This window comes from Hippoglossus hippoglossus, chromosome 20 (assembly GCF_009819705.1).
Source record: "Hippoglossus hippoglossus isolate fHipHip1 chromosome 20, fHipHip1.pri, whole genome shotgun sequence".
NCBI classification, from domain to species: Eukaryota; Metazoa; Chordata; class Actinopteri; order Pleuronectiformes; family Pleuronectidae; genus Hippoglossus; species Hippoglossus hippoglossus.
Genome location: NC_047170.1, coordinates 1,552,776 through 1,562,252, shown reverse-complemented (window position 1 = coordinate 1,562,252; position 9,477 = coordinate 1,552,776).

The window sequence follows — 9,477 nt, the reverse complement described above, 5'->3', positions numbered from 1 at the left end:
GCTGCTGGGAAAGCCGCCCATTGCACCTCAGTGAGGAGCCAACAACTCGACCAGTAGCTCTTGTATCAGTTGTCTTGGTCTTGCTGAGGTCAGACTCTGGTGCTCAGTCGTGGGGGGTTTTAAATAAAGCAGACCAGCCACAGGTTTTTGCGAGCACAGATGTGGGATTTTGGCCTGAATTTCAAAGGCTTAAGGGGAATAATTCAAAAATGGATCTGCTCATTATTGGAACTCTCGAGGAGGCCATCTGTATGAGTGTATATGTTAGAGATGTCCGACACCAATCATATGAAGTGTTATCAAAGGCCAGTTAGGACACATTTTAAATAGTATCACCCAAATAAATACATGATAATATGCTCTATGCACATGCATACTGTGTGTTCCCTGACACGTCGGAGAATCAAAGGCAGTTAAAACAGAGGTGTACATGTATTTCATCAGTTCAGTAACAGCTTGAAATATGAAATCACAAGAGGCCTCCGTTACATCCGGTGTCTGCATCCTGTGTCACATCAGTGATGAGTGTTATACTCAGTCTGAATTCATTAAGTTCACAGTCAGTTATTTTTTGGTGAGCTCTTTGTGACACTAAATAAATAACATTATACATGTGGTGGAGTGAAGTGCTGCCACCAGGCATTGATTTTCCAATGTGGCTCCATTAAGTGCTGATGATGCAAGAAATCACCACAATGTGACCATTAAGACAATTTATTTCACAGCGAGTATTTCAAATTGTGTATTAAATAGAATTGTATGACAGTAAGTGTCACAAAATTTGAATGAATTCCTTTTAATGGTAAGAGTAAAGTTTTTGTTTCCATCCTCCACCACTAAAAGTACCTGAGAGGAAGCAGCCACTCTTGTGTTTGCTCTCTCCTTGAAGCCATTCAAATGAAATGTGTCAGCACTGTGCGGCTGGCAGCAGAAAATGAAACCAAATGATTGATGTTTTTCAGGGATAGTACGCAACTTAAGGCCTCAGCTGGTGAAATGCTTTCAGTCCTGTACTGAATGATGCATTTCAGCTCTTTCTCCACACCACTCCAGCTACCGTTGTTCTCAGAGTCTCAGCACAGCTCCAAATCCTCCGCTGTGATTTCTCTTCAGCAGGCATTTGCAATAAAACGTCCACTCTCTTTAACGTAAGCCTGCCTGGATATCGGAGCATCTGCTGAACGTGTGAAATGTAAAACTCTGGGCTCAGACGCGAGTTTGTCTCCAGCCGGCGTGATGTCACTCCGGGTTTAGCCATGTGTCTCGTGTTGTTCGACAACTGTGCGGGATAAGAGGCGGCCGTGTATGAATGGCGTTTGGCCATAAGGAGCCAATGTAATTACATTTAATTAACAGATCCATCATCTGGGCCTGATTACCGAGCAGACGCTAATTGAGAGCAGGAGATACTGTCATCGCCAGGTGTGTGTACAGTATGTGTGTGCATCCTGGGGATTATGCATGGCTTTTATGTTCGGTGCGTAGTGGAGTCTTGTAATTCCATTGTGGAATGGGTCATACATTTGGAACGTAACAAAACAGCACGATAGTCAGGTGGAGTGAAGGCAAACTCATGAAGGTATTTAATAAAAAAATAAAAGCAGTGAACTGATGATGATGACGATGATGCTGTTGATGATGATTATCCTGATGGTGGTGGTCTGCAGAAGTCAACCTGGTGTCTGCTGTTACACCTGTCACCAGCAGAGGGCGCTCTGGCCATATACTCAATGCAGCAACAGTTGAATGAACCAAATGTGCATGTGTGTGTCTGAACTTAAAACCAATGCCTGTGTGTGTGTGTGTGTGTGTGTGTGTGTGTGTGTGTGTGTGTGTGTGTGTGTGTGTGCGTGCATGAATGCATGCGTGGAGTGAATTCTTGGAACCAGTCCAACACAGTAATACCTTTACTTTCGGCCAATTCTCCCAGCAGCCCGGAGAGAAAGAGAGCGAGAGGTGGCTTTATGCTTGCCGTCAGCTCGTTTCCATGACGATAATAACCGTAACCAGATTTTTATTCCTGTTCAGCTGGCTCCATGGGTGTTCTGTGTGAGTACATATATGTGTGTGTGTCCAGGTTGTCTTAATTAGCTGAAATGTAAAGCCGGGCATTCAAATCAGATGGAATCATCAGACTGAAGTTATCTGTGAGGTTAGAAATTAATTCATAATGAGGGAAATAATAAAGCTCCTCCACTGTGGGGTTGCGGTGAAAAGGTAAAGTCCAAATGAAAGGGAATTACAAGGAAGCTGAAGATCGGACAAATGATAAGAATGAAATATCTATGATTTAAATGCCCTGACCTGTGTTTACCTGATCTACACAAAGACCATTGTTTTTAACTGACGCACACAAAATGAACACTCTGTAAATGGTGAATGATATCAGCCACAAATGGCACTATGCTTCAAGAAGTCACTGCAACAAACAAATAACAGATTTAATAAATGATGATAAAATCTATTTCTCTCGCCATAAAGATATAGCTTTTAGAGGACAAACACATTAACATTTCTTAAAATAGACTTTCAATATGTCATTTGTGTTTGCTGTGGTTGTTTTAAAGATGTCAGACGTCTAATGGCCACAAAAATAAGGAGATCATTGTGTGTGTGTGTGTGTGTGTGTGTGTGTGTGTGTGTGTGTGTGTGTGTGTGTGTGTGTGTGTGTGTGTGTGAAGCCGAGAACTGTTCAAGAGAAATGTTCAAAATGTCAGTGAGGCATTTGAGGATAATTTCCAAATTGTTTTCCGTGAAGCTTCCTGAGAAAAGCTATGTAATTGGGTACAAGTGAAAAAGGAGGTGAGTTCAATTAGTGTTCTTCCAATTAATTAATTTCAGAGAAATGCACGTGTAACCAGAAGGGTGTTTTCGTCAGAGAACCACTGAACATGCAACTTGTCCCATTTATCCCAATGTGAGAATACGATACAACATATAGAAGCAGATTATAAATTAGGAGTTTACGGTTTTAGTATCATTTCTCAACGGATTCGTTTTTAGACGGTATAATATTACATTATATCAGATGTGGGTAAAATGTGCTAAATCCTCTGGATAAATATTAAGGGACACAACATTTTCAAGCTCCATTCAATTCCAGTGTGAAACAGAAGTCTTCTGTCTGTTTAACAACTAACAATGACTGACAGGGAGAGCTTTTTGGGTAAAAACTGAAGATGGGGTGTGTGTTCTAGTCCTTGTTGCCGTTCAGCTGCTCCTCCTGGGGCTCGCCACACTACATCACCATCCACATATTTGATTTGGCATCTTTTTTTTGTTTGCAGGTTTGCACTGGATGCTCTGATGCAATCTGAGTTTGGGGGAGCAGGGAGATGAACTGCCAACCCAGTGTGGTACATGACTTACCAGTGTCAGTTAGGTTGTGTGACCAATATTTCCCTGTGACTCTGTTGGTTCAATTTAATATTGCTTTTGATACTGCAGTCATTTCCTGGTCACACCTTTGCTTGTTGTTGATTGGATGGTGCCACAGACGTATCCTAGCAACTGATTTACACATTACCAAGGTCTGTGCATTTTTATACATTGTGTTAACTCAAACATGTTGTAGCTGGAAAGTGTGAACGAGCCGAACCGATTAGAAGCTGCAGTACAATTTATACAGTTGGATGTTTTGACAGTGGCCACGAGGACATGAGATCCATGAGGGACATGGGTTGACAAACTCCTTACATCTGACACCTTCATTGTCGTAATTGCTCATCCTTTATTCATTTCCACTTCTCGATCTCTTCTATCTTTATCCTTTCACGCACAACACCCACACACACACACACACCTACATGTGTGCGTAGAACATATCAAAAATCTGAATGCATCTACTGAACTTTACCCAGGTACCTTGAGTTAATTACTTAAGCGTATCTATTTCTAGTCCTTCCTCATGAGTAACCCGGGAAACCACTATATTATCACAATTGACACTTTGAAAGCGATACGAAAGTAATATCTAGATGAGATTTTTTGCCCCCCAGATACATTCATATGAATGCTCGAACATTGTGTGTTTCACTAATGCAAAAGTTTGAGGAAAAGTCTGCTGTGTCAGCAAAATGACTGAAGTGGCGCCCATTCCTCTTCCCCTGTGTTGGACTGACACACGTGTTAAAGACGATGGTAAGATCTCTCACAAGTGTGGTGTGTGTGTGTGTGTGTGTGTGTGTGTGTGTGTATGTGAACAGTGCTAAATGTGAAAGCACCGCCTCTGCAAATTCTCACACGGCTAATACTGTATATCAAACAGCGAGCTCCCCTCACATCCTGGATGATTGAAGCAGCATATGCATCTCTCCGCACGGCTGATAAGCAACAAGCGAAAGAGGAGTCGGAATGCAGCCGCGCATCAGAATCAGAAACACACACACACACACACACACACAATGAACAAAGATACAAGCGACGTGGGGCAAGATGTGTAGAAGCAGCAGAGACACACACTCACACACACACACACACACACACACACAAACACAGAGGCAAGCAGGTCTTGCAGCACATCACAGGGTCAGCAGCACACATCGGCATGGATTATCACGCTGTCACACTCCGCCTCACGCCAACGGATAACAAGCTGCAGACAGACGTCCGCTGAGGGAGGAGAGGGGTGGCAGCTAAAGAGAAGACTGGGGGGAGGAAGCGGGAGGAGGGAAGAAGAAACAAACAACAGACACAGTGCTTGATGTTCCCAGTGTGTATTTGGTGGGCAGTGACTTCGTGCCTCTCCTATAGATGTGTGCGTCCAAACATTAGCATGCAACACTGTGCTCCGCTTCCTCTAATGCATCTTTCATCATGCTTGTGTATTAGCTTCACTGTGAGTTTGAATGAAGGTGAATATGAAGCTTATTATGGTCTGTGCTACTGATCCTGTTCGGCCCGTGTTGAATGAATATTACATGGAACATACCTTCAGTTTTTAACCACTAACACCATGGGATGCATGTAATATTCAACACAGCCTGTCAAAGGGGATAAAACATACTTTGCCAACCTGCATGTAGTATCTCTATTGATACACACACACGCACACACACACACACTGATGCAGGCATGTGGGTTTGTCAGCATCATGCACACACACTAAACATACAACAAACCCATCCACCGCTCCTTTTATCTACTAAATAATAGTGTTGCCAGATGTGGAACTGTCTCTAATACGGACCAGAGGAGCCACAGCAGCACCTGACATGAATAATGCTGTAGTACAGTTTACAGCTACGATTACACTGACGTATGGGGCTACAAACTTTAAGACTCTACACTGGCTGGCTGCGGAGATTTTAAAGCGACATTACAATGAAAGGGGACAGTTTTTTTTTTTTTTGCTGAGAGAGTCTAATAGAAATGATGGGTTTTACATCCCAATTCTCTCATTTTAGTGAGAGGAGCCCGTTGGCTGATCGGCTCCCATTTGTAGTGGTAATTTCCTTTTTCTTTTTAATGCAAAGAATATTTCCTGTTTTTATTTGATATTAAATGACTCCCACTGTATGGCAGAACACCCACAGAGGTCATAAGATGGATTTACAAACACAAAGAAAGAATATTTCTGCTACACGAGTTTACAGTTTTTACAGTATGCCTCATGTTTTCTCCCCCCCCCCCCCCCCGTAACCTGCATATAAAAAGGGACTACACAATCCTGAAATACAGGATAGTTTTACTTTATTAAAAAAAAGGTGCAATTGCCATTCAAATCATTAATATCAGCATTTTCTGATCAGTCACCGCTGAATCCCCTCAATTCCCCCCCCACTCTTTCTTAATACAAAATTCACATGTCTTAAAGTTTGCACACTTATTAGAGGGTTTGAGAGAGTTTCTATTATTCTGAACACCGGCCGGCATAGCTGGGAGCAATGTGCCTGTGTGTGTGTGTGTGTGTGTGTGTGTGTGTACAAAAAAACTCCAAAACGCATCAATGAATTTTCTCAAAACTTGGTAGGAATATTACTTGGGAGAGTATCTCCAGACGATGTACTTTTTGAGGTGATCAATAAAGTGTGTGTGTGTGGGGGGGGATGGAAAACAGAAAAAAAAACACTTTTAAGCCGGTGGCAAAAAAATGAAATTAGTCCGAGAGATTTTGTGTTGTGTAAGAAATTGAAACTTTGGTGGGACAAATATATATATACTGTGCATATATAGAATGTACAACACATCAATGGATCTCTCCTCCAATGCTTTTCATTTTAGGCTGCAACGAAGGCATCTTCATTCCAGGAGGATCATATACATTTACTGCAATTAGTTTTTTGTAAACACACTTTGTTGTTATAATACAGTGAGAGGCATTACAGATTAAGAACGTTTTTCGTATTGAACCCGTTAAACCAAACCTGCCTTACCCAATCCCACTCCGCCCCTTACCCTAAAGGGTTGGCTCATCAATCCCAATCCAATGTTCAGGTGCATTCTGATACGCCTATTCAAGGCGGATACATCAAGTATAAAATAGAAAGGACAATTTCACTGCAATTTTGTCATAATAAAAAACACATGCAAACAACAGGAAGTATATACCTCTGAAGTAGCTCAGAAAGAGACACTGTATTTGGAAACACATTTAAAAATAAGAATTTAAAAATATAGACTTCGGTAACTTAAAAAAAAAACTGTCACTCTTGCTACCTCAGCATATTTTTCTCAAGGTGTTGCTGCTCAAAGGATAACAATGTCCCTCAGTCCACCAATTTTGGTCCAGACTGAAGAGACTTGACAAAAACAACACGCTATTTTCATACAGACTTTCATATTCCTCAGAGGATGAATGATAAATGACGTTGATGATCCTCTGACCTCCCTTCTGTAGGGTTAGCACTACGTTGTCCAGATAAATATCTCGACATATACACTTTCAAGGATTGACAAATCAAATTAAAAGAAAGTATTGAGACATTGATATTCCCTTCATGTTTAGTTGAAAGAACTTGTGATCGCAGGACCTTTCAAGTTGCACCATCACCCAGACAAGTTCATGATGTGTGCAAAATATTAAGGTTTGATCAACTATCTGCAAAACTAATGTTATATGTTACACTGAGTGCTAACTGAAAAATGCTAGCATGCTAATATGCTTTGCTCATACGGTAAACATAGTTCACAAAGCCACAAAGCTAGTATCAGACCCCCAATCAGCCGTGTACCGTTTTTTAATGACTCGACTTTCCAATGCAACAAACCAAGAGACCCTGATCAACCTTCAACCTCTTCATCAGAACGGCAGCTTCACATTACAATCAGCTCACACACGATCAGTCCCTCCTTCTTTTGTTCCTTTTATTTGAGATGTTTCATTTTTGAAATGCTGTATAGATGAGAGAGAGGGCCCGGGAGAGTACCCCATTCACGCTCTCTCTCTTCCTATTGCAGGCTCTTGATCGCCCTCTCCCCCTCTCTCTCTGCCGTTCTTCGTTAGCAGAGCAGATGGTGTGAGTGAGCAGACCAGTCATTTCTAAATCAATAGCTGGGCACATGGGATCACTGTGTATTTGGAAAAAAACCATAACACGCACGCAATTGTGCTCTCTCACACACATAACACACACACACACACAGCCTAATACACCAAAATAACCACACATGTAGAAACAAATATTCATGCATACAACACGCACATGCAGTCTGAGCCCACAGTGGTCTTAGACTTTTGGACCGCGGTATATGTACACAAAACAGAAACACATACACACAGGAGGTGCATTATTTCTGCACACACGCACAGAACGACACACACACAAACCAAATGGGGGTGTGGAAGGAGAAGCGGGGGAAGGAGATGGAGAGTAAACCAATAGCCCTGCAGCTTATTTCTGCAGACAAGCTGTTGTTTAATATGACTGCAGCAGACGTCGGTCCCACGACAATCATTTAAACCTCCAGAGCCTGCTTGACTGGAGGAGATGCAAGTATCTCTCTTTTCCGCTCTTTCCTCCTATATTACACTGTTTTCTCTTGTCCTCCTCCTCCTCTCGCTCTATTCCTCATATCTTCCTCTCAGTGAATTGCAGCAGAAATGGGGGGGTGGTGGAAACATGAATTCTTCATTTAAGTCATGATCCCCAACTGTTATTGTCCAGTTCTGTTATGAAATGATTGCTATCAGTAAAACATGAAGTGAAAGAAGACACAGGCTGAGGATTCTGAAGCAGTTTGTTGTTTTATCCTCCACTCAAGATGCTTTGCTCAAGACGATTTGTTGACAACATGAACGACTTGAAGTTGGCGTTCTGCAGCCACCATAGGGTGCTCCAACCTGAATTATCGTGTTGTTTGTCCTTACCATTTGTTATGAAGTGTGAAGCATCTCTTGGAATTTTGCATCTATCGGCCGGTAATGATACCGGACTCTTATCATTATGGCTATGATTATAAACAACATGGTCATGGTTGAAAGACTGGAAACCAACATCCACCCCAACATCCTCTTGATGCATGTTATTGCTCCCGTTTGAATTGCTATTACCACAAGAGGTCGCCTGAATACAATCATCTAATCAATACAAAATAAGAAAAACAAGAAACTCTTGGCACAAATACCCCCTGGGCTTGATTTTTACATGTCTATCGTCTTTCTTTGTTGTTAAAGCCTCTAAAACAAGTTTTTACTGGTTATTAAACCGTCTTATTTTAATATTGCTGCCTCTTTATGACATAGAACGGAAAATAAGAAAACAACCAGGGAGAAAATTGGCTTTTTCTATAAACTATTGTAACTGTCTGTCGCGGATAACCCGCAAAGTCAGGGCAATGACAGTCAGGGTGGAAAAGCCTATGTTGAGGCAGAGGGAGAGGAAACAGAAGCGGGGGAAGCGAGCCAGGCTACGCGCTAGGCTAAAGGCTAACACGTGCAGACCAACTATAGGTCTCTTAAAACAAGATAAATAAGATCAGAACGAGAGTCACGACACATTTCCTCATTGGCATGCATCCTGCAAACAGCTGTGTGTAAGGGTGTGGTTTGATATTCTTGCCAACTCCAAGCCCCTATGCATTGAGTGACTTGGTATTGTCTCAGGTGGGATGTTCCATTTACCCACAAGAGGAGGGGGGAGTATGGATTTCTCGTACCTGTATAAATGTATTTAATACTCAATGGTTATGTTAAATCAGTTCTAATATTGTTAGATGAGTTTTACTGTCAAAGGGGTTTATGTCTCATGTGTCTTATCAGAGCAGAGAAACTGTTCTGACAAGAGGATGTAAACTAATGCAGTCCTTGTTTCATGTTATACTAAATAAAGTAAAAACAATACAAAGAGAGCTGCGGTGTCGCAGTGTTCTCTTGGTGTGTGTCCTGAACTCATGACTTTAACAAAGTCAAAGTCTTTTTTCCCCTACTTCCAAAACAAATACTCATGCTGTCTGGACTGAGGTTTTTATGACGCTTTTGTCCACAGAGGTGCCGAAATCAATAAAAATGAAAGGTTCCTTGTAGGAGCTTTAAACTTG